Source organism: Lissotriton vulgaris, chromosome 11 (assembly GCF_964263255.1).
Source record: "Lissotriton vulgaris chromosome 11, aLisVul1.2, whole genome shotgun sequence".
NCBI lineage: Eukaryota > Metazoa > Chordata > Amphibia > Caudata > Salamandridae > Lissotriton > Lissotriton vulgaris.
Window position 1 is genome coordinate 120,775,661 of NC_141699.1, and position 25,199 is coordinate 120,800,859.

The following is a 25,199-nucleotide window of genomic DNA, read 5'->3' on the forward strand; positions in this document are numbered from 1 at the left end:
AATATTATCCGAGGTCTGTGGGGTCACTGTCGGCCCCTTCTGGCTCTCTGCCTCCGAAAGTTCCTCTCCTGTTCTGCTGCCTTCTCCTCCCGAGTCCGTTTCGGCCCGTTCACTGTTCTGTTGCGACCCTGTAATGGCCGCCGTCGCTGCGAGTGCATCCCTCTTCTCCGCCGCCATTTGAGCCTCCCGCTTCTCCCGCTGGCGCCTGTTGCGGGACCTGATGCGTTGTGACTGCCGCACCCGGGGCTGCTTGGGCTGGTCTCGCCTACTTTGGTGTGTCCTGTCCGTCCCCGCTCTGTACGATTCAAGCCAGTGCCAAACTTCGTCCGGAGTGAGGAAAAAGTGTGTGGTGCCATCCATGATAATCCGCAGCTTGGCCGGGTAGAGCAAGGAGTACTGAATGCCTTCCTCCCTGAGCTCCTTCTTCACAGCCAGGAACGATGCCCTGTCCTTCTGGACCGCCTGCGTATAGTCCGGAAAGATCGTTACCTTGCTGTTCTCCACCCCATAAGGGCCCGACATCCTGGCCCGCTGGATGAGGAGGTCTCGGTCTTTGTAGTGGAGGAGCCGCACCACCATTGGTCGGGGGGGGCGGCCCAGCCCCGGCGGGCGAGCGGGCACCCGGTGAGCTCGCTCCAGAGTGAAGAAAGGAGTAAGCCCCTCCGGCGCCACCACAGTGCGGAACCAGTTCTCCATGTAGGCCACCGCATCCTCCCCCTCAATCCGTTCCGGCAGGCCTACGACCCGCACGTTGTTCCGCCTATTGCGGCCTTCGGCATCCTCCGCCCTCCGCTCTAGAGTGTCCAGTCGGGCCAAAATGTCTGTAATCCTGTGCTCCGCGGTCACCACCGAGGGCTTCAGGTCCAGCAACAGTTGGTCATGATCCTTGACCCGATCCGCCAGCTTCGCGTGGTCCGCGCGTAGTAGCCCCAGGCCCGTGGCCACTTGGGCAATGTCGTTGTGCAACGCCTCCTTGGTGGAAGTGATCGCCTCAAGGATGGCATCCAAGCGCCGGTTCAGCCGCTGTTCCTGGTCAAGCTCCGGGGAGGGACTCTCACCCAGCCGGGTCGATGTCGCCGAGTCCCCCTCGCGGCTCCCGGGCATCGGCCCTCCGATCGCCGCCATGTCAGGGCGCTGCGTCACAAGTCCGGCCACCCGTACTGTGGGTACTCCCGTGGGTCCGTGCCGATTACCGGGCACCGGGCAATGCAACGCCACCGCCAATGGTCTCAGGAGCAATGATCAGGCGGATGAGCTCCGTTCCGTCACCCCCACTGGACCTGTGGGGGGAGGATGAGCCGTGGGACGGTGGCCAACTAGAACCCCCGATCTCCTGGGTGAATCGGGCAGCGTCCCCCGGTCTCAGGGCTTCGCGCCGCCAATCCCAGTGCGTCGGGCAGCCGGGTGCAAGGTCCCTCTCTGCTTGGCGACAGTCGGACTCAGGGCTGAAGTTCGGGACCGTCCGACCTCCACGCCGCCATTTTCTTCACACCCCGGTCTACACCTCGGCCGCCTCTTCCTCGATCTCCTCGGGGCCAGCAGTCCCCCAGCGATTCACCGATTACGTCCAGCTGTCCCCTCGCCCTTCAGAGGGCAGGAACGTTGTCTCCGGGTCGCCTAGGGTTCCGAAAAACAGGAGAATTAGCGGGATTCCGCGCGGAGCTGCGAGCTCACGCCGCCATCCCGATCGGCGTCCAAGCCACGCCCCTCCTCCTTGTCACAGATAACAATTATGCAAGTAAATCGCATTGAAAAATAAACTATCTTATTTTTTTATTACATGTTCTCCAGTCTCTGAAGAGACTGTCAAAAATTGTCATTTCAACTATATTTCAAGTCTCCATGACGGGGTATTGGGTAAAGTTTTCAATAAGCAATAATCGCCCCTCGGTTAAACCTCATTGGCTACGATACTGCCACTGCGCAAAGCTAACCAATTATAGTGTGAATTTCATGCCCACTCGCCCTAGTACCTCATGTTACAAAGAACATGAACCCTTTTCAAAAGATTTTATCTATTTATGCATAACTACACCTCCACTGCTTCTGACAGGCAATGTAAGACATATGTTGGCGTTGTTTTACTAATTTCCATCAGCTCTCTGCCCCAAACCGTCGCTAGCCACACGCAGAGAATTCTGGGAAATTGTATGCTAAATAGCTCTTCAGGTAAGCAGCACCCTCCCTAGGTATGGATTTGATGCTCAGACAGATATCCCTTCACACAAAGATGAGATCTAGGCTGCTAGCCATGGGTTGTGGAAAATATAAGAAGCACAAATTCATAATAGCATCCTCATAGGGCCCACTGTCTTCAAATGTTTACTAGAGGAGGAACAGCAATAATTTAAAGGAAAATAAATCATAGCTACATTTTTCCATTTTCCATACTGCAAGTCTGCCATTTCATTGCACTACATAGTTGCATTTGCTGCATTTCATTTTTAGCTTTAGGGGGTACAATATACTGGTTTCCTGGTTTTCAAAACATTCTAGGGGAAGATTCACAAGGATCTGACGCATCTGCATAGATGCATATTTTTCCTTGCGTCAGTGCTGAATGTCCTTGTGCCACTATGGATGTGCTGTATTTACAATACAGTGCTCCATGGTGCAAGGATTAACAGATGCATCAGAAATTCTGACACATGTGTTGGCACAAAAGTGACGCATTGCTGAAGTTGATCATGAAAGTGAAGCAAAAAGCCATGAGTCATTCCAAACGCTTGGTCTGTGCAGGCGTAGGGATTTTGCCGCAGTGAAGGCGTAAAGTGACGCAGTGAAATCTTGTAGATTTCAGTGCGTGAGTTCTACAAGGCTTTTTTTCGTGGAAACGCCCACTCTGCATACATTATGCCTGACGCAGGTATAATGTGATGCAGGGCTTTATAATGTGACGCATCTCCCTAGATGTGTCACATTGTAAAAGGGCCGCAACATTTACGCCGCAGCTGCGCCACAATACAGATTTTTATATGTGCCCTGTAAATGGCTGTGTGTACGTTGTGTGTCTCCGTCGGCATGCAGCATACAAATTTTCCCGGATCATGTAGCCCAGTTGGGCTGATGCAGCCACGCAAGAGCTCTTTGCGTGACCTCATTGTCACCGATTCAAATCAGGGAGGATCCACGCAGCCTTTCATGGCTCTCAGGTGAAAAAACTGGGCCCTAGGGCAAGGAAGGAAATAGGACCCCTTATTCATGTTTGAAATATAAAATACCGCAATAATCGGGGTTCAGTGGGTCCCGCAGGTCTGTGGGCGCCAGTGCCACTGCACCTGCTGCAACAATGGAAGCTACGCCCCTGTCATACAGCTGGGTAACATCAATTACTCAGTGACAAAAAGAGCATTAAAAATACACTTTACATAATGTTAAATGACAAAAACAACAGCTTTGTCAGTTCTTGTTCTGTTTCAAGCACTCCATACAATCTGTATGAACCCTCTCCGCATTTTCCTACTGATAACAAACGCCTTTGCTCCCAGAAATAAACTTTCTAGGTGGTTTGTGTACATTTGAATGGGAGATGAGACCTCGAAAGAGCCCAGCTCTGCAACGGACTGCGAGTCAACTGAGAGAGCGGAAACAAAGCCCGTACTCTGGCCATCAACTACCCGAGCGAATCCGGGGATCGAAGGTGAGAACAAAGAGGAAGAAATACAAGAATTATGAAAACTGATCAAGGAGTAAAAATCCCTACGTTACTGCCGTATTTAAAAAGCTGAGAAAACAAAAAGAACGTAAAGAGTAAACTGAAGCCAAATAAAGTCACAGTTTTCTCCTTGTCACAGATAACAATTATGCAAGTAAATCGCATTGAAAAATAAACTATCTTATTTTTTTATTACATATTCTCCAGTCTCCGAAGAGACTGTCAAAAATTGTCATTTCAACTATATTTCAAGTCTCCATGACGGGGTATTGGGTAAAGTTTACAATAAGCAATAATCGCGCCTCAGTTAAACCTCATTGGCTACGATACTGCCACTGCGCAAAGATAACAAAGTATAGTGTGAATTTCATGCCCACTCGCCCTAGTACCTCATGTTACAAAGAACATGAACCCTTTTCAAAAGATTTTATCTATTTATGCATAACTACACCTCCACTGCTTCTGACAGGCAATGTAAGACATATGTTGGCGTTGTTTTACTAATTTCCATCAGCTCTCTGCCCCAAACCGTCGCTAGCCACACGCAGAGAATTCTGGGAAATTGTATGCTAAATAGCTCTTCAGGTAAGCAGCACCCTCCCTAGGTATGGATTTGATGCTCAGACAGATATCCCTTCACACAAATATGAGATCTAGGCTGCTAGCCATGGGTTGTGGAAAATATAAGAAGCACAAATTCATAATAGCATCCTCATAGGGCCCACTGTCTTCAAATGTTTACTAGAGGAGGAACAGCAATAATTTAAAGGAAAATAAATCATAGCTACATTTTTCCATTTTCCATACTGAAAGTCTGCCATTTCATTGCACTACATAGTTGCATTTGCTGCATTTCATTTTTAGCTTTAGGGGGTACAATATACTGGTTTCCTGGTTTTCAAAACATTCTAGGGGAAGATTCACAAGGATCTGACGCATCTGCATAGATGCATATTTTTCCTTGCCTCAGTGCTGAATGTCCTTGTGCCACTATGGATGTGCTGTATTTACAATACAGTGCTCCATGGTGCAAGGATTAACAGATGCATCAAAAATTCTGACACATGTGTTGGCACAAAAGTGACGCATTGCTGAAGTTGATCATGAAAGTGAAGCAAAAAGCCATGAGTCATTCCAAACGCTTGGTCTGTGCAGGCGTAGGGATTTTGCCGCAGTGAAGGCGTAAAGTGACGCAGTGAAATCTTGTAGATTTCAGTGCGTGAGTTCTACAAGGCTTTTTTTCGTGGAAACGCCCACCCTGCATACATTATGCCTGACGCAGGTATAATGTGATGTAGGGCTTTATAATGTGACGCATCTCCCTAGATGCGTCACATTGTAAAAGGGCCGCAACATTTACGCCGCAGCTGCGCCACAATACAGATTTTTATATGTGCCCTGTAAATGGCTGTGTGTACGTTGTGTGTCTCCGTCGGCATGCAGCATACAAATTTTCCCGGATCATGTAGCCCAGTTGGGCAGATGCAGCCACGCAAGAGCTCTTTGCGTGACCTCATTGTCACCGATTCAAATCAGGGAGGATCCACGCAGCCTTTCATGGCTCTCAGGTGAAAAAATGGGCCCTAGGGCACGGAAGGAAATAGGACCCCTTATTCATGTTTGAAATATAAAATACCGCAATAATCGGGGTTCAGTGGGTCCCACAGGTCTGTGGGCGCCAGTGCCACTGCACCTGCTGCAACAATGGAAGCTACGCCCCTGTCATACAGCTGGGTAACATCAATTACTCAGTGACACAAAGAACATTAAAAAATACACTTTACATAATGTTAAATGACAAAAACAACAGCTTTGTCAGTTCTTGTTCTGTTTCAAGCACTCCATACAATCTGTATGAACCCTCTCCGCATTTTCCTACTGATAACAAACGCCTTTGCTCCCAGAAATAACCTTTCTAGGTGGTTTGTGTACATTTGAATGGGAGATGAGACCTCGAAAGAGCCCAGCCCTGCAACGGACTGCGAGTCAACTCAGAGAGCGGAAACAAAGCCCGTACTCTGGCCATCAACTACCCGAGCGAATCCGGGGATCGAAGGTGAGAATAAAGAGGAAGAAATACAAGAATTATGAAAACTGATCAAGGAGAAAAAAACCATAAGTTACTGCCGTATTTAAAAAGCCGAGAAAACAAAAAGAACGTAAAGGGTAAACTGAAGCCAAATAAAGTCACAGTTTTCTCCTTGTCACAGATAACAATTATGCAAGTAAATCGCATTGAAAAATAAACTATCTTATTTTTTTATTACATATTCTCCAGTCTCCGAAGAGACTGTCAAAAATTGTCATTTCAACTATATTTCAAGTCTCCATGACGGGGTATTGGGTAAAGTTTTCAATAAGCAATAATCGCGCCTCGGTTAAACCTCATTGGCTACGATACTGCCTCTGCGCAAAGCTAACCAATTATAGTGTGAATTTCATGCCCACTCGCCCTAGTACCTCATGTTACAAAGAACATGAACCCTTTTCAAAAGATTTTATCTATTTCTGCATAACTACACCTCCACTGCTTCTGACAGGCAATGTAAGACATATGTTGGCGTTGTTTTACTAATTTCCATCAGCTCTCTGCCCCAAACCGTCGCTAGCCACACGCAGAGAATTCTGGGAAATTGTATGCTAAATAGCTCTTCAGGTAAGCAGCACCCTCCCTAGGTATGGATTTGATGCTCAGACAGATATCCCTTCACACAAATATGAGATCTAGGCTGCTAGCCATGGGTTGTGGAAAATATAAGAAGCACAAATTCATAATAGCATCCTCATAGGGCCCACTGTCTTCAAATGTTTACTAGAGGAGGAACAGCAATAATTTAAAGGAAAATAAATCATAGCTACATTTTTCCATTTTCCATACTGCAAGTCTGCCATTTCATTGCACTACATAGTTGCATTTGCTGCATTTCATTTTTAGCTTTAGGGGGTACAATATACTGGTTTCCTGGTTTTCAAAACATTCTAGGGGAAGATTCACAAGGATCTGACGCATCTGCATAGATGCATACTTTTCCTTGCGTCAGTGCTGAATGTCCTTGTGCCACTATGGATGTGCTGTATTTACAATACAGTGCTCCATGGTGCAAGGATTAACAGATGCATCCAAAATTCTGACACATGTGTTGGCACGAAATTGACGCATTGCTGAAGTTGATCACGAAAGTGAAGCAAAAAGCCATGAGTCATTCCAAACGCTTGGTCTGTGCAGGCGTAGGGATTTTGCCGCAGTGAAGGCGTAAAGTGACGCAGTGAAATCTTGTAGATTTCAGTGCGTGAGTTCTACAAGGCTTTTTTTCGTGGAAACGCCCACCCTGCATACAATATGCCTGACGCAGGTATAATGTGATGCAGGGCTTTATAATGTGACGCATCTCCCTAGATGCGTCACATTGTAAAAGGGCCGCAACATTTACGCCGCAGCTGCGCCACAATACAGATTTTTATATGTGCCCTGTAAATGGCTGTGTGTACGTTGTGTGTCTCCGTCGGCATGCAGCATACAAATTTTCCCGGATCATGTAGCCCAGTTGGGCTGATGCAGCCACGCAAGAGCTCTTTGCGTGACCTCATTGTCACCGATTCAAATCAGGGAGGATCCACGCAGCCTTTCATGGCTCTCAGGTGAAAAAATGGGCCCTAGGGCAAGGAAGGAAATAGGACCCCTTATTCATGTTTGAAATATAAAATACCGCAATAATCGGGGTTCAGTGGGTCCCGCAGGTCTGTGGGCGCCAGTGCCACTGCACCTGCTGCAACAATGGAAGCTACGCCCCTGTCATACAGCTGGGTAACATCAATTACTCAGTGACAAAAAGAGCATTAAAAATACACTTTACATAATGTTAAATGACAAAAACAACAGCTTTGTCAGTTCTTGTTCTGTTTCAAGCACTCCATACAATCTGTATGAACCCTCTCCGCATTTTCCTACTGATAACAAACGCCTTTGCTCCCAGAAATAAACTTTCTAGGTGGTTTGTGTACATTTGAATGGGAGATGAGACCTCGGAAGAGCCCAGCTCTGCAACGGACTGCGATTCAACTCAGAGAGCGGAAACAAAGCCCGTACTCTGGCCATCAACTACCCGCGCGAATCCGGGGATAGAAGGTAAGAACAAAGAGGAAGAAATACAAGAATTATGAAAACTGATCAAGGAGAAAAAATCCCTAAGTTACTGCCGTATTTAAAAAGCTGAGAAAACAAAAAGAACGTAAAGAGTAAACTGAAGCCAAATAAAGTCACAGTTTTCTCCTTGTCACAGATAACAAGTATGCAAGTAAATCGCATTGAAAAATAAACTATCTTATGTTTTTATTACATATTCTCCAGTCTCCGAAGAGACTGTCTAAAATTGTCATTTCAACTATATTTCAAGTCTCCATGACAGGGTATTGGGTAAAGATTTCAATAAGCAATAATCACGCCTCGTTTAAACCTCATTGGCTACGATACTGCCACTGCGCAAAGCTAACCAATTATAGTGTGAATTTCATGCCCACTCGCCCTAGTACCTCATGTTACAAAGAACATGAACCCTTTTCAAAAGATTTTATCTATTTATGCATAACTACACCTCCACTGCTTCTGACAGGCAATGTAAGACATATGTTGGCGTTGTTTTACTAATTTCCATCAGCTCTCTGCCCCAAACCGTCGCTAGCCACACGCAGAGAATTCTGGGAAATTGTATGCTAAATAGCTCTTCAGGTAAGCAGCACCCTCCCTAGGTATGGATTTGATGCTCAGACAGATATCCCTTCACACAAAGATGAGATCTAGGCTGCTAGCCATGGGTTGTGGAAAATATAGGAAGCACAAATTCATAGTAGCATCCTCATAGGGCCCACTGTCTTCAAATGTATACTAGAGGAGGAACAGCAATAATTTAAAGGAAAATAAATCATAGCTACATTTTTCCATTTTCCATACTGCAAGTCTGCCATTTCATTGCACTACATAGTTGCATTTGCTGCATTTCATTTTTAGCTTTAGGGGGTACAATATACTGGTTTCCTGGTTTTCAAAACATCCTAGGGGAAGATTCACAAGGATCTGACGCATCTGCATTGATGCATATTTTTCCTTGCGTCAGTGCTGAATGTCCTTGTGCCACTATGGATGTGCTGTATTTACAATACAGTGCTCCATGGTGCAAGGATTAACAGATGCATCAGAAATTCTGACACATGTGTTGGCACAAAAGTGACGCATTGCTGAAGTTGATCATGAAAGTGAAGCAAAAAGCCATGAGTCATTCCAAACGCTTGGTCTGTGCAGGCGTAGGGATTTTGCCGCAGTGAAGGCGTAAAGTGACGCAGTGAAATCTTGTAGATTTCAGTGCGTGAGTTCTACAAGGCTTTTTTTCGTGGAAACGCCCACCCTGCATACATTATGCCTGACGCAGGTATAATGTGATGCAGGGCTTTATAATGTGACGCATCTCCCTAGATGCGTCACATTGTAAAAGGGCCGCAACATTTACGCCGCAGCTGCGCCACAATACAGATTTTTATATGTGCCCTGTAAATGGCTGTGTGTACGTTGTGTGTCTCCGTCGGCATGCAGCATACAAATTTTCCCGGATCATGTAGCCCAGTTGGGCTGATGCAGCCACGCAAGAGCTCTTTGCGTGACCTCATTGTCACCGATTCAAATCAGTGAGGATCCACGCAGCCTTTCATGGCTCTCAGGTGAAAAAATGGGCCCTAGGGCAAGGAAGGAAATAGGACCCCTTATTCATGTTTGAAATATAAAATACCGCAATAATCGGGGTTCAGTGGGTCCCGCAGGTCTGTGGGCGCCAGTGCCACTGCACCTGCTGCAACAATGGAAGCTACGCCCCTGTCATACAGCTGGGTAACATCAATTACTCAGTGACAAAAAGAGCATTAAAAATACACTTTACATAATGTTAAATGACAAAAACAACAGCTTTGTCAGTTCTTGTTCTGTTTCAAGCACTCCATACAATCTGTATGAACCCTCTCCGCATTTTCCTACTGATAACAAACGCCTTTGCTCCCAGAAATAAACTTTCTAGGTGGTTTGTGTACATTTGAATGGGAGATGAGACCTCGAAAGAGCCCAGCTTTGCAACGGACTGCGAGTCAACTCAGAGAGCGGAAACAAAGCCCGTACTCTGGCCATCAACTACCCGAGCGAATCCGGGGATCGAAGGTGAGAACAAAGAGGAAGAAATACAAGAATTATGAAAACTGATCAAGGAGAAAAAATCCCTAAGTTACTGCCGTATTTAAAAAGCTGAGAAAACAAAAAGAACGTAAAGAGTAAACTGAAGCCAAATAAAGTCACAGTTTTCTCCTTGTCACAAATAACAATTATGCAAGTAAATCGCATTGAAAAATAAACTATCTTATTTTTTTATTACATATTCTCCAGTCTCCGAAGAGACTGTCAAAAATCGTCATTTCAACTATATTTCAAGTCTCCATGACGGGGTATTGGGTAAAGTTTTCAATAAGCAATAATCGCGCCTCGGTTAAACCTCATTGGCTACGATACTGCCACTGCGCAAAGCTAACCAAGTATAGTGTGAATTTCATGCCCACTCGCCCTAGTACCTCATGTTACAAAGAACATGAACCCTTTTCAAAAGATTTTATCTATTTATGCATAACTATACCTCCACTGCTTCTGACAGGCAATGTAAGACATATGTTGGCGTTGTTTTACTAATTTCCATCAGCTCTCTGCCCCAAACCGTCGCTAGCCACACGCAGAGAATTCAGGGAAATTGTATGCTAAATAGCTCTTCAGGTAAGCAGCACCCTCCCTAGGTATGGATTTGATGCTCAGACAGATATCCCTTCACACAAAGATGAGATCTAGGCTGCTAGCCATGGGTTGTGGAAAATATAAGAAGCACAAATTCATAATAGCATCCTCATAGGGCCCACTGTCTTCAAATGTTTACTAGAGGAGGAACAGCAATAATTTAAAGGAAAATAAATCATAGCTACATTTTTCCATTTTCCATACTGCAAGTCTGCCATTTAATTGCACTACATAGTTGCATTTGCTGCATTTCATTTTTAGCTTTAGGGGGTACAATATACTGGTTTCCTGGTTTTCAAAACATTCTAGGGGAAGATTCACAAGGATCTGACGCATCTGCATAGATGCATATTTTTCCTTGCGTCAGTGCTGAATGTCCTTGTGCCACTATGGATGTGCTGTATTTACAATACAGTGCTCCATGGTGCAAGGATTAACAGATGCATCAAAAATTCTGACACATGTGTTGGCACAAAAGTGACGCATTGCTGAAGTTGATCATGAAAGTGAAGCAAAAAGCCATGAGTCATTCCAAACGCTTGGTCTGTGCAGGCGTACGGATTTTGCCGCAGTGAAGGCGTAAAGTGACGCAGTGAAATCTTGTAGATTTCAGTGCGTGAGTTCTACAAGGCTTTTTTTCGTGGAAACGCCCACCCTGCATACATTATGCCTGACGCAGGTATAATGTGATGCAGGGCTTTATAATGTGACGCATCTCCCTAGATGCGTCACATTGTAAAAGGGCCGCAACATTTACGCCGCAGCTGCGCCACAATACAGATTTTTATATGTGCCCTGTAAATGGCTGTGTGTACGTTGTGTGTCTCCGTCGGCATGCAGCATACAAATTTTCCCGGATCATGTAGCCCAGTTGGGCAGATGCAGCCACGCAAGAGCTCTTTGCGTGACCTCATTGTCACCGATTCAAATCAGGGAGGATCCACGCAGCCTTTCATGGCTCTCAGGTGAAAAAATGGGCCCTAGGGCATGGAAGGAAATAGGACCCCTTATTCATGTTTGAAATATAAAATACCGCAATAATCGGGGTTCAGTGGGTCCCACAGGTCTGTGGGCGCCAGTGCCACTGCACCTGCTGCAACAATGGAAGCTACGCCCCTGTCATACAGCTGGGTAACATCAATTACTCAGTGACACAAAGAGCATTAAAAAATACACTTTACATAATGTTAAATGACAAAAACAACAGCTTTGTCAGTTCTTGTTCTGTTTCAAGCACTCCATACAATCTGTATGAACCCTCTCCGCATTTTCCTACTGATAACAAACGCCTTTGCTCCCAGAAATAAACTTTCTAGGTGGTTTGTGTACATTTGAATGGGAGATGAGACCTCGAAAGAGCCCAGCCCTGCAACGGACTGCGAGTCAACTCAGAGAGCGGAAACAAAGCCCGCACTCTGGCCATCAACTACCCGAGCGAATCCGGGGATCGAAGGTGAGAACAAAGAGGAAGAAATACAAGAATTATGAAAACTGATCAAGGAGAAAAAATCCATAAGTTACTGCCGTATTTAAAAAGCCGAGAAAACAAAAATAACGTAAAGGGTAAACTGAAGCCAAATAAAGTCACAGTTTTCTCCTTGTCACAGATAACAATTATGCAAGTAAATCGCATTGAAAAATAAACTATCTTATTTTTTTAATACATATTCTCCAGTCGCCGAAGAGACTGTCAAAAATTGTCATTTCAACTATATTTCAAGTCTCCATGACGGGGTATTGGGTAAAGTTTTCAATAAGCAATAATCGCGCCTCGGTTAAACCTCATTGGCTACGATACTGCCACTGCGCAAAGCTAACCAATTATAGTGTGAATTTCATGCCCACTCGCCCTAGTACCTCATGTTACAAAGAACATGAACCCTTTTCAAAAGATTTTATCTATTTATGCATAACTACACCTCCACTGCTTCTGACAGGCAATGTAAGACATATGTTGGCGTTGTTTTACTAATTTCCATCAGCTCTCTGCCTCAAACCGTCGCTAGCCACACGCAGAGAATTCTGGGAAATTGTATGCTAAATAGCTCTTCAGGTAAGCAGCACCCTCCCTAGGTATGGATTTGATGCTCAGACAGATATCCCTTCACACAAAGATGAGATCTAGGCTGCTAGCCATGGGTTGTGGAAAATATAAGAAGCACAAATTCATAATAGCATCCTCATAGGGCCCACTGTCTTCAAATGTTTACTAGAGGAGGAACAGCAATAATTTAAAGGAAAATAAATCATAGCTACATTTTTCCATTTTCCATACTGCAAGTCTGCCATTTCATTGCACTACATAGTTGCATTTGCTGCATTTCATTTTTAGCTTTAGGGGGTACAATATACTGGTTTCCTGGTTTTCAAAACATTCTAGGGGAAGATTCACAAGGATCTGACGCATCTGCATAGATGCATATTTTTCCTTGCGTCAGTGCTGAATGTCCTTGTGCCACTATGGATGTGCTGTATTTACAATACAGTGCTCCATGGTGCAAGGATTAACAGATGCATCAGAAATTCTGACACATGTGTTGGCACAAAAGTGACGCATTGCTGAAGTTGATCATGAAAGTGAAGCAAAAAGCCATGAGTCATTCCAAACGCTTGGTCTGTGCAGGCGTAGGGATTTTGCCGCAGTGAAGGCGTAAAGTGACGCAGTGAAATCTTGTAGATTTCAGTGCGTGATTTCTACAAGGCTTTTTTTCGTGGAAACGCCCACCCTGCATACATTATGCCTGACGCAGGTATAATGTGATGCAGTGCTTCATAATGTGATGCATCTCCCTAGATGCGTCACATTGTAAAAGGGCCGCAACATTTACGCCGCAGCTGCGCCACAATACAGATTTTTATATGTGCCCTGTAAATGGCTGTGTGTACGTTGTGTGTCTCCGTCGGCATGCAGCATACAAATTTTCCCGGATCATGTAGCCCAGTTGGGCTGATGCAGCCACGCAAGAGCTCTTTGCGTGACCTCATTGTCACCGATTCAAATCAGGGAGGATCCACGCAGCCTTTCATGGCTCTCAGGTGAAAAAATGGGCCCTAGGGCAAGGAAGGAAATAGGACCCCTTATTCATGTTTGAAATATAAAATACCGCAATAATCGGGGTTCAGTGGGTCCCGCAGGTCTGTGGGCACCAGTGCCACTGCACCTGCTGCAACAATGGAAGCTACGCCCCTGTCATACAGCTGGGTAACATCAATTACTCAGTGACAAAAAGAGCATTAAAAATACACTTTACATAATGTTAAATGACAGAAACAACAGCTTTGTCAGTTCTTGTTCTGTTTCAAGTACTCCATACAATCTGTATGAACCCTCTCCGCATTTTCCTACTGATAACAAACGCCTTTGCTCCCAGAAATAAACTTTCTAGGTGGTTTGTGTACATTTGAATGGGAGATGAGACCACGAAAGAGCCCAGCTCTGCAACGGACTGCGAGTCAACTCAGAGAGCGGAAACAAAGCCCGTACTCTGGCCATCAACTACCCGAGCGAATCCGGGGATCGAAGGTGAGAACAAAGAGGAAGAAATACAAGAATTATGAAAACTGATCAAGGAGAAAAAATCCCTAAGTTACTGCCGTATTTAAAAAGCTGAGAAAACAAAAAGAACGTAAAGAGTAAACTGAAGCCAAATAAAGTCACAGTTTTCTCCTTGTCACAGATAACAATTATGCAAGTAAATCGCATTGAAAAATAAACTATCTTATTTTTTTATTACATATTCTCCAGTCTCCGAAGAGACTGTCAAAAATTGTCATTTCAACTATATTTCAAGTCTCCATGACGGGGTATTGGGTAAAGTTTTCAATAAGCAATAATCGCGCCATGGTTAAACCTCATTGGCTACGATACTGCCACTGCGCAAAGCTAACCAATTATAGTGTGAATTTCATGCCCACTCGCCCTAGTACCTCATGTTACAAAGAACGTGAACCCTTTTCAAAAGATTCTATCTGTTTATGCATAACTACACCTCCACTGCTTCTGACAGGCAATGTAAGACATATGTTGGCGTTGTTTTACTAATTTCCATCAGCTCTCTGCCCCACACCGTCGCTAGCCGCACGCAGAGAATTCTGGTAAATTGTATGCTGAATAGCTCTTCAGGTAAGCAGCACCCTCCCTAGGTATGGATTTGATGCTCAGACAGATATCCCTTCACACAAAGATGAGATCTAGGCTGCTAGCCATGGGTTGTGGAAAATATAAGAAGCACAAATTCATAATAGCATCCTCATAGGGCCCACTGTCTTCAAATGTTTACTAGAGGAGGAACAGCAATAATTTAAAGGAAAATAAATCATAGCTACATTTTTCCATTTTCCATACTGCAAGTCTGCCATTTCATTGCACTACATAGTTGCATTTGCTGCATTTCATTTTTAGCTTTAGGGGGTACAATATACTGGTTTCCTGGTTTTCAAAACATTCTAGGGGAAGATTCACAAGGATCTGACGCATCTGCATAGATGCATATTTTTCCTTGCGTCAGTGCTGAATGTCCTTGTGCCACTATGGATGTGCTGTATTTACAATACAGTGCTCCATGGTGCAAGGATTAACAGATGCATCAGAAATTCTGACACATGTGTTGGCACAAAAGTGACGCATTGCTGAAGTTGATCATGAAAGTGAAGCAAAAAGCCATGAGTCATTCCAAACGCTTGGTCTGTGCAGGCGTAGGGATTTTGCCGCAGTGAAGGCGTAAAGTGACGCAGTGAAATCTTGTAGATTTCAGTGCGTGAGTTCTACAAGGCTTTTTTTCGTGGAAACGCCCACCCTGCATACATTATGCCTGACGCAGGTCTAATGTGATGCAGGGCTTTATAATGTGACGCATCTCCCTAGATGCGTCACATTGTAAAAGGGCCGCAACATTTACGCCGCAGCTGCGCCACAATACAGATTTTTATATGTGCCCTGTAAATGGCTGTGTGTACGTTGTGTGTCTCCGTCGGCATGCAGCATACAAATTTTCCCGGATCATGTAGCCCAGTTGGGCTGATGCAGCCACGCAAGAGCTCTTTGCGTGACCTCATTGTCACCGATTCAAATCAGGGAGGATCCACGCAGCCTTTCATGGCTCTCAGGTGAAAAAACTGGGCCCTAGGGCAAGGAAGGAAATAGGACCCCTTATTCATGTTTGAAATATAAAATACCGCAATAATCGGGGTTCAGTGGGTCCCGCAGGTCTGTGGGCGCCAGTGCCACTGCACCTGCTGCAACAATGGAAGCTACGCCCCTGTCATACAGCTGGGTAACATCAATTACTCAGTGACAAAAAGAGCATTAAAAATACACTTTACATAATGTTAAATGACAAAAACAACAGCTTTGTCAGTTCTTGTTCTGTTTCAAGCACTCCATACAATCTGTATGAACCCTCTCCGCATTTTCCTACTGATAACAAACGCCTTTGCTCCCAGAAATAAACTTTCTAGGTGGTTTGTGTACATTTGAATGGGAGATGAGACCTCGAAAGAGCCCAGCTCTGCAACGGACTGCGAGTCAACTCAGAGAGCGGAAACAAAGCCCGTACTCTGGCCATCAACTACCCGAGCGAATCCGGGGATCGAAGGTGAGAACAAAGAGGAAGGAATACAAGAATTATGAAAACTGATCAAGGAGAAAAAATCCCTACGTTACTGCCGTATTTAAAAAGCTGAGAAAACAAAAAGAACGTAAAGAGTAAACTGAAGCCAAATAAAGTCACAGTTTTCTCCTTGTCACAGATAACAATTATGCAAGTAAATCGCATTGAAAAATAAACTATCTTATTTTTTTATTACATATTCTCCAGTCTCCGAAGAGACTGTCAAAAATTGTCATTTCAACTATATTTCAAGTCTCCATGACGGGGTATTGGGTAAAGTTTTCAATAAACAATAATCGCGCCTCGGTTAAACCTCATTGGCTACAATACTGCCACTGCGCAAAGCTAACCAATTATAGTGTGAATTTCATGCCCACTCGCCCTAGTACCTCATGTTACAAAGAACATGAACCCTTTTCAAAAGATTTTATCTATTTATGCATAACTACACCTCCACTGCTTCTGACAGGCAATGTAAGACATATGTTGGCGTTGTTTTACTAATTTCCATCAGCTCTCTGCCCCAAACCGTCGCTAGCCACACGCAGAGAATTCTGGGAAATTGTATGCTAAATAGCTCTTCAGGTAAGCAGCACCCTCCCTAGGTATGGATTTGATGCTCAGACAGATATCCCTTCACACAAATATAAGATCTAGGCTGCTAGCCATGGGTTGTGGAAAATATAAGAAGCACAAATTCATAATAGCATCCTCATAGGGCCCACTGTCTTCAAATGTTTACTAGAGGAGGAACAGCAATAATTTAAAGGAAAATAAATCATAGCTACATTTTTCCATTTTCCATACTGCAAGTCTGCCATTTCATTGCACTACATAGTTGCATTTGCTGCATTTCATTTTTAGCTTTAGGGGGTACAATATACTGGTTTCCTGGTTTTCAAAACATTCTAGGGGAAGATTCACAAGGATCTGACGCATCTGCATGGATGCATATTTTTCCTTGCGTCAGTGCTGAATGTCCTTGTGCCACTATGGATGTGCTGTATTTACAATACAGTGCTCCATGGTGCAAGGATTAACAGATGCATCAAAAATTCTGACACATGTGTTGGCACAAAAGTGACGCATTGCTGAAGTTGATCATGAAAGTGAAGCAAAAAGCCATGAGTCATTCTAAACGCTTGGTCTGTGCAGGCGTAGGGATTTTGCCGCAGTGAAGGCGTAAAGTGACGCAGTGAAATCTTGTAGATTTCAGTGCGTGATTTCTACAAGGCTTTTTTTCGTGGAAACGCCCACCCTGCATACATTATGCCTGACGCAGGTATAATGTGATGCAGGGCTTTATAATGTGACGCATCTCCCTAGATGCGTCACATTGTAAAAGGGCCGCAACATTTACGCCGCAGCTGCGCCACAATACAGATTTTTATATGTGCCCTGTAAATGGCTGTGTGTACGTTGTGTGTCTCCGTCGGCATGCAGCATACAAATTTTCCCGGATCATGTAGCCCAGTTGGGCTGATGCAGCCACGCAAGAGCTCTTTGCGTGACCTCATTGTCACCGATTCAAATCAGGGAGGATCCACGCAGCCTTTCATGGCTCTCAGGTGAAAAAATGGGCCCTAGGGCAAGGAAGGAAATAGGACCCCTTATTCATGTTTGAAATATAAAATACCGCAATAATCGGGGTTCAGTGGGTCCCGCAGGTCTGTGGGCGCCAGTGCCACTGCACCTGCTGCAACAATGGAAGCTACGCCCCTGTCATACAGCTGGGTAACATCAATTACTCAGTGACAAAAAGAGCATTAAAAATACACTTTACATAATGTTAAATGACAAAAACAACAGCTTTGTCAGTTCTTGTTCTGTTTCAAGCACTCCATACAATCTGTATGAACCCTCTCCGCATTTTCCTACTGATAACAAACGCCTTTGCTCCCAGAAATAAACTTTCTAGGTGGTTTGTGTACATTTGAATGGGAGATGAGACCTCGAAAGAGCCCAGCTCTGTAACGGACTGCGAGTCAACTCAGAGAGCGGAAACAAAGCCTGTACTCTGGCCATCAACTACCCGAGCGAATCCGGGGATCGAAGGTGAGAACAAAGAGGAAGAAATACAAGAATTATGAAAACTGATCAAGGAGAAAAAATCCATAAGTTACTGCCGTATTTAAAAAGCTGAGAAAACAAAAAGAACGTAAAGAGTAAACTGAAGCCAAATAAAGTCACAGTTTTCTCCTTGTCACAGATAACAATTATGCAAGTAAATCGCATTGAAAAATAAACTATCTTATTTTTTTATTACATATTCTCCAGTCTCCGAAGAGACTGTCAAAAATTGTCATTTCAACTATATTTCAAGTCTCCATGACGGGGTATTGGGTAAAGTTTTCAATAAGCAATAATCGCGCCTCGGTTAAACCTCATTGGCTACAATACTGCCACTGCGCAAAGCTAACCAATTATAGTGTGAATTTCATGCCCACTCGCCCTAGTACCTCATGTTACAAAGAACATGAACCCTTTTCAAAAGATTTTATCTATTTATGCATAACTACACCTCCACTGCTTCTGACAGGCAATGTAAGACATATGTTGGCGTTGTTTTACTAATTTCCATCAGCTCTCTGCCCCAAACCGTCGCTAGCCACACGCAGAGAATTCTGGGAAATTGTATGCTAAATAGCTCTTCAGGTAAGCAGCACCCTCCCTAGGTATGGATTTGATGCTCAGACAGATATCCCTTCACACAAAGATGAGATCTAGGCTGCTAGCCATGGGTTGTGGAAAATATAAGAAGCACAAATTCATAATAGCATCCTCATAGGGCCCACTGTCTTCAAATGTTTACTAGAGGAGGAACAGCAATAATTTAAAGGAAAATAAATCATAGCTACATTTTTCCATTTTCCATACTGCAAGTCTGCCATTTCATTGCACTACATAGTTGCATTTGCTGCATTTCATTTTTAGCTTTAGGGGGTACAATATACTGGTTTCCTGGTTTTCAAAACATTCTAGGGGAAGATTCACAAGGATCTGACGCATCTGCATAGATGCATATTTTTCCTTGCGTCAGTGCTGAATGTCCTTGTGCCACTATGGATGTGCTGTATTTACAATACAGTGCTCCATGGTGCAAGGATTAACAGATGCATCAGAAATTCTGACACATGTGTTGGCACAAAAGTGACGCATTGCTGAAGTTGATCATGAAAGTGAAGCAAAAAGCCATGAGTCATTCCAAATGCTTGGTCTGTGCAGGCGTAGGGATTTTGCCGCAGTGGAGGCGTAAAGTGACGCAGTGAAATCTTGTAGATTTCAGTGCGTGATTTCTACAAGGCTTTTTTTCGTGGAAACGCCCACCCTGCATACATTATGCCTGACGCAGGTATAATGTGATGCAGGGCTTTATAATGTGACGCATCTCCCTAGATGCGTCACATTGTAAAAGGGCCGCAACATTTACGCCGCAGCTGCGCCACAATACAGATTTTTATATGTGCCCTGTAAATGGCTGTGTGTACGTTGTGTGTCTCCGTCGGCATGCAGCATACAAATTTTCCCGGATCATGTAGCCCAGTTGGGCTGATGCAGCCACGCAAGAGCTCTTTGCGTGACCTCATTGTCACCGATTCAAATCAGGGAGGATCCACGCAGCCTTTCATGGCTCTCAGGTGAAAAAATGGGCCCTAGGGCAAGGAAGGAAATAGGACCCCTTATTCATGTTTGAAATATAAAATACCGCAATAATCGGGGTTCAGTGGGTCCCGCAGGTCTGTGGGCGCCAGTGCCACTGCACCTGCTGCAACAATGGAAGCTACGCCCCTGTCATACAGCTGGGTAACATCAATTACTCAGTGACAAAAAGAGCATTAAAAATACACTTTACATAATGTTAAATGACAAAAACAACAGCTTTGTCAGTTCTTGTTCTGTTTCAAGCACTCCATACAATCTGTATGAACCCTCTCCGCATTTTCCTACTGATAACAAACGCCTTTGCTCCCAGAAATAAACTTTCTAGGTGGTTTGTGTACATTTGAATGGGAGATGAGACCTCGAAAGAGCCCAGCTCTGCAACGGACTGCGAGTCAACTCAGAGAGCGGAAACAAAGCCCGTACTCTGGCCATCAACTACCCGAGCGAATCCGGGGATCGAAGGTGAGAACAAAGAGGAAGAAATACAAGAATTATGAAAACTGATCAAGGAGAAAAAATCCCTAAGTTACTGCCGTATTTAAAAAGCTGAGAAAACAAAAAGAACGTAAAGAGTAAACTGAAGCCAAATAAAGTCACAGTTTTCTCCTTGTCACAGATAACAATTATGCAAGTAAATCACATTGAAAAATAAACTATCTTATTTTTTTATTACATATTCTCCAGTCTCCGAAGAGACTGTCAAAAATTGTCATTTCAACTATATTTCAAGTCTCCATGACGGGGTATTGCGTAAAGTTTTCAATAAGCAATAATCGCGCCTCGGTTAAACTTCATTGGCTACGATACTGCCACTGCGCAAAGCTAACCAAGTATAGTGTGAATTTCATGCCCACTCGCCCTAGTACCTCATGTTACAAAGAACATGAACCCTTTTCAAAAGATTTTATCTGTTTATGCATAACTACACCTCCACTGCTTCTGACAGGCAATGTAAGACATATGTTGGCGTTGTTTTACTAATTTCCATCAGCTCTCTGCCCCAAACTGTCGCTAGCCACACGCAGAGAATTCTGGGAAATTGTATGCTAAATAGCTCTTCAGGTAAGCAGCACCCTCCCTAGTTATGGATTTGATGCTCAGACAGATATCCCTTCACACAAAGATGAGATCTAGGCTGCTAGCCATGGGTTGTGGAAAATATAAGAAGCACAAATTCATAATAGCATCCTCATAGGGCCCACTGTCTTCAATTGTATACTAGAGGAGGAACAGCAATAATTTAAAGGAAAATAAATCATAGCTACATTTTTCCATTTTCTATACTGCAAGTCTGCCATTTCATTGCACTATATAGTTGCATTTGCTGCATTTCATTTTTAGCTTTAGGGGGTACAATATACTGGTTCCCTGGTTTTCAAAACATTCTAGGGGAAGATTCACAAGGATCTAACGCATCTGCATAGATGCATACTTTTCCTTGCGTCAGTGCTGAATGTCCTTGTGCCACTATGGATGTGCTGTATTTACAATACAGTGCTCCATGGTGCAAGGATTAACAGATGCATCCAAAATTCTGACACATGTGTTGGCACAAAAGTGACGCATTGCTGAAGTTGATCATAAAAGTGAAGCAAAAAGCCATGAGTCATTCCAAACGCTTGGTCTGTGCAGGCGTAGGGATTTTGCCGCAGTGAAGGCGTAAAGTGACGCTGTGAAATCTTGTAGATTTCAGTGCGTGAGTTCTACAAGGCTTTTTTTCGTGGAAACGCCCACCCTGCATACATTATGCCTGACGCAGGTATAATGTGATGCAGGGCTTTATAATGTGACGCATCTCCCTAGATGCGTCACATTGTAAAAGGGCCGCAACATTTACGCCGCAGCTGCGCCACAATACAGATTTTTATATGTGCCCTGTAAATGGCTGTGTGTACGTTGTGTGTCTCCGTCGGCATGCAGCATACAAATTTTCCCGGATCATGTAGCCCAGTTGGGCTGATGCAGCCACGCAAGAGCTCTTTGCGTGACCTCATTGTCACCGATTCAAATCAGGGAGGATCCACGCAGCCTTTCATGGCTCTCAGGTGAAAAAATGGGCCCTAGGGCAAGGAAGGAAATAGGACCCCTTATTCATGTTTGAAATATAAAATACCGCAATAATCGGGGTTCAGTGGGTCCGGCAGGTCTGTGGGCGCCAGTGCCACTGCACCTGCTGCAACAATGGAAGCTACGCCCCTGTCATACAGCTGGGTAACATCAATTACTCAGTGACACAAAGAGCATTAAAAAATACACTTTACATAATGTTAAATGACAAAAACAACAGCTTTGTCAGTTCTTGTTCTGTTTCAAGCACTCCATACAATCTGTATGAACCCTCTCCGCATTTTCCTACTGATAACAAACGCCTTTGCTCCCAGAAATAAACTTTCTAGGTGGTTTGTGTACATTTGAATGGGAGATGAGACCTCGAAAGAGCCCAGCCCTGCAACGGACTGCGAGTCAACTCAGAGAGCGGAAACAAAGCCCGTACTCTGGCCATCAACTACCCGAGCGAATCCGGGGATCGAAGGTGAGAATAAAGAGGAAGAAATACAAGAATTATGAAAACTGATCAAGGAGAAAAAATCCATAAGTTACTGCCGTATTTAAAAAGCCGAGAAAACAAAAAGAACGTAAAGAGTAAACTGAAGCCAAATAAAGTCACAGTTTTCTCCTTGTCACAGATAACAATTATGCAAGTAAATCGCATTGAAAAATAAACTATCTTATTTTTTTATTACATATTCTCCAGTCTCTGAAGAGACTGTCAAAAATTGTCATTTCAACTATATTTCAAGTCTCCATGACGGGGTATTGGGTAAAGTTTTCAATAAGCAATAATCGCGCCTCGGTTAAACCTCATTGGCTACGATACTGTCACTGCGCAAAGCTAACCAATTATAGTGTGAATTTCATGCCCACTCGCCCTAGTACCTCATGTTACAAAGAACATGAACCCTTTTCAAAAGATTTTATCTATTTATGCATAACTACACCTCCACTGCTTCTGACAGGCAATGTAAGACATATGTTGGCGTTGTTTTACTAATTTCCATCAGCTCTCTGCCCCAAACCGTCGCTAGCCACACGCAGAGAATTCTGGGAAATTGTATGCTAAATAGCTCTTCAGGTAAGCGGCACCCTCCCTAGGTATGGATTTGATGCTCAGACAGATATCCCTTCACACAAAGATGAGATCTAAGCTGCTAGCCATGGGTTGTGGAAAATATAAGAAGTACAAATTCATAATAGCATCCTCATAGGGCCCACTGTCTTCAAATGTTTACTAGAGGAGGAACAGCAATAATTTAAAGGAAAATAAATCATAGCTACATTTTTCCATTTTCCATACTGGAAGTCTGCCATTTCATTGCACAACATAGTTGCATTTGCTGCATTTCATTTTTAGCTTTAGGGGGTACAATATACTGGTTTCCTGGTTTTCAAAACATTCTAGGGGAAGATTCACAAGGATCTGACACATCTGCATAGATGCATACTTTTCCTTGCGTCAGTGCTGAATGTCCTTGTGCCACTATGGATGTGCTGTATTTACAATACAGTGCTCCATGGTGCAAGGATTAACAGATGCATCAGAAATTCTGACACATGTGTTGGCACAAAAGTGACGCATTGCTGAAGTTGATCATGAAAGTGAAGCAAAAAGCCATGAGTCATTCCAAACGCTTGGTCTGTGCAGGCGTAGGGATTTTGCCGCAGTGAAGGCGTAAAGTGACGCAGTGAAATCTTGTAGATTTCAGTGCGGGAGTTCTACAAGGCTTTTTTTCGTGGAAACGCCCACCCTGCATACATTATGCCTGACGCAGGTATAATGTGATGCAGGGCTTTATAATGTGACGCATCTCCCTAGATGCGTCACATTGTAAAAGGGCCGTAACATTTACGCCGCAGCTGCGCCACAATACAGATTTTTATATGTGCCCTGTAAATGGCTGTGTGTACGTTGTGTGTCTCAGTCGGCATGCAGCATACAAATTTTCCCGGATCATGTAGCCCAGTTGGGCTGATGCAGCCACGCAAGAGCTCTTTGCGTGACCTCATTGTCACCGATTCAAATCAGGGAGGATCCACGCAGCCTTTCATGGCTCTCAGGTGAAAAAATGGGCCCTAGGGCAAGCAAGGAAATAGGACCCCTTATTCATGTTTGAAATATAAAATACCGCAATAATCGGGGTTCAGTGGGTCCCGCAGGTCTGTGGGCGCCAGTGCCACTGCACCTGCTGCAACAATGGAAGCTACGCCCCTGTCATACAGCTGGGTAACATCAATTACTCAGTGACACAAAGAGCATTAAAAAATACACTTTACATAATGTTAAATGACAAAAACAACAGCTTTGTCAGTTCTTGTTCTGTTTCAAGTACTCCATACAATCTGTATGAACCCTCTCCGCATTTTCCTACTGATAACAAACGCCTTTGCTCCCAGAAATAAACTTTCTAGGTGGTTTGTGTACATTTGAATGGGAGATGAGACCTCGAAAGAGCCCAGCCCTGCAACGGACTGCTAGTCAACTCAGAGAGCGGAAGCAAAGCCCGTGCTCTGGCCATCAACTACCCGAGCGAATCCGGGGATCGAAGGTGAGAACAAAGAGGAAGAAATACAAGAATTATGAAAACTGATCAAGGAGAAAAAATCCCTAAGTTACTGCCGTATTTAAAAAGCTGAGAAAACAAAAAGAACGTAAAGAGTAAACTGAAGCCAAATAAAGTCACAGTTTTCTCCTTGTCACAGATAACAATTATGCAAGTAAATCGCATTGAAAAATAAACTATCTTATTTTTTTATTACATGTTCTCCAGTCTCTGAAGAGACTGTCAAAAATTGTCATTTCAACTATATTTCAAGTCTCCATGACGGGGTATTGGGTAAAGTTTTCAATAAGCAATAATCGCCCCTCGGTTAAACCTCATTGGCTACGATACTGCCACTGCGCAAAGCTAACCAATTATAGTGTGAATTTCATGCCCACTCGCCCTAGTACCTCATGTTACAAAGAACATGAACCCTTTTCAAAAGATTTTATCTATTTATGCATAACTACACCTCCACTGCTTCTGACAGGCAATGTAAGACATATGTTGGCGTTGTTTTACTAATTTCCATCAGCTCTCTGCCCCAAACCGTCGCTAGCCACACGCAGAGAATTCTGGGAAATTGTATGCTAAATAGCTCTTCAGGTAAGCAGCACCCTCCCTAGGTATGGATTTGATGCTCAGACAGATATCCCTTCACACAAAGATGAGATCTAGGCTGCTAGCCATGGGTTGTGGAAAATATAAGAAGCACAAATTCATAATAGCATCCTCATAGGGCCCACTGTCTTCAAATGTTTACTAGAGGAGGAACAGCAATAATTTAAAGGAAAATAAATCATAGCTACATTTTTCCATTTTCCATACTGGAAGTCTGCCATTTCATTGCACAACATAGT

At 43.9% G+C, this 25,199-nt stretch overlaps 12 non-coding genes across 12 annotated transcripts; all 12 read right to left on the reverse strand.

The window, feature by feature from the left end:
- Positions 1-1,791: 1,791 nt before the first annotated feature.
- On the reverse strand, positions 1,792-1,931 carry LOC147679261 (U4 spliceosomal RNA). Its single transcript, XR_015301772.1, has one exon. It is a non-coding gene; the product is annotated as a U4 spliceosomal RNA (small nuclear RNA).
- Positions 1,932-3,862: 1,931 nt separating this feature from the next.
- Positions 3,863-4,002, reverse strand: LOC147679262 (U4 spliceosomal RNA). The gene has a single exon (XR_015301765.1). It is a non-coding gene; the product is annotated as a U4 spliceosomal RNA (small nuclear RNA).
- Positions 4,003-5,933: 1,931 nt separating this feature from the next.
- Positions 5,934-6,073, reverse strand: LOC147679263 (U4 spliceosomal RNA). Its single transcript, XR_015301687.1, has one exon. It is a non-coding gene; the product is annotated as a U4 spliceosomal RNA (small nuclear RNA).
- Positions 6,074-8,003: 1,930 nt separating this feature from the next.
- LOC147679264 (U4 spliceosomal RNA) lies at positions 8,004-8,143 on the reverse strand. Its single transcript, XR_015301879.1, has one exon. It is a non-coding gene; the product is annotated as a U4 spliceosomal RNA (small nuclear RNA).
- Positions 8,144-10,073: 1,930 nt separating this feature from the next.
- Positions 10,074-10,213, reverse strand: LOC147679265 (U4 spliceosomal RNA). The gene has a single exon (XR_015301748.1). It is a non-coding gene; the product is annotated as a U4 spliceosomal RNA (small nuclear RNA).
- A 1,931-nt stretch (positions 10,214-12,144) lies between these two features.
- LOC147679266 (U4 spliceosomal RNA) lies at positions 12,145-12,284 on the reverse strand. The gene has a single exon (XR_015301766.1). It is a non-coding gene; the product is annotated as a U4 spliceosomal RNA (small nuclear RNA).
- Positions 12,285-14,214: 1,930 nt separating this feature from the next.
- LOC147679267 (U4 spliceosomal RNA) lies at positions 14,215-14,354 on the reverse strand. Its single transcript, XR_015301822.1, has one exon. It is a non-coding gene; the product is annotated as a U4 spliceosomal RNA (small nuclear RNA).
- A 1,931-nt stretch (positions 14,355-16,285) lies between these two features.
- Positions 16,286-16,425, reverse strand: LOC147679268 (U4 spliceosomal RNA). Its single transcript, XR_015301789.1, has one exon. It is a non-coding gene; the product is annotated as a U4 spliceosomal RNA (small nuclear RNA).
- A 1,930-nt stretch (positions 16,426-18,355) lies between these two features.
- LOC147679269 (U4 spliceosomal RNA) lies at positions 18,356-18,495 on the reverse strand. Its single transcript, XR_015301712.1, has one exon. It is a non-coding gene; the product is annotated as a U4 spliceosomal RNA (small nuclear RNA).
- Positions 18,496-20,425: 1,930 nt separating this feature from the next.
- Positions 20,426-20,565, reverse strand: LOC147679270 (U4 spliceosomal RNA). Its single transcript, XR_015301812.1, has one exon. It is a non-coding gene; the product is annotated as a U4 spliceosomal RNA (small nuclear RNA).
- Positions 20,566-22,496: 1,931 nt separating this feature from the next.
- LOC147679271 (U4 spliceosomal RNA) lies at positions 22,497-22,636 on the reverse strand. Its single transcript, XR_015301733.1, has one exon. It is a non-coding gene; the product is annotated as a U4 spliceosomal RNA (small nuclear RNA).
- A 1,931-nt stretch (positions 22,637-24,567) lies between these two features.
- On the reverse strand, positions 24,568-24,707 carry LOC147679272 (U4 spliceosomal RNA). Its single transcript, XR_015301774.1, has one exon. It is a non-coding gene; the product is annotated as a U4 spliceosomal RNA (small nuclear RNA).
- Between the last annotated feature and the right edge of the window lie 492 nt (positions 24,708-25,199).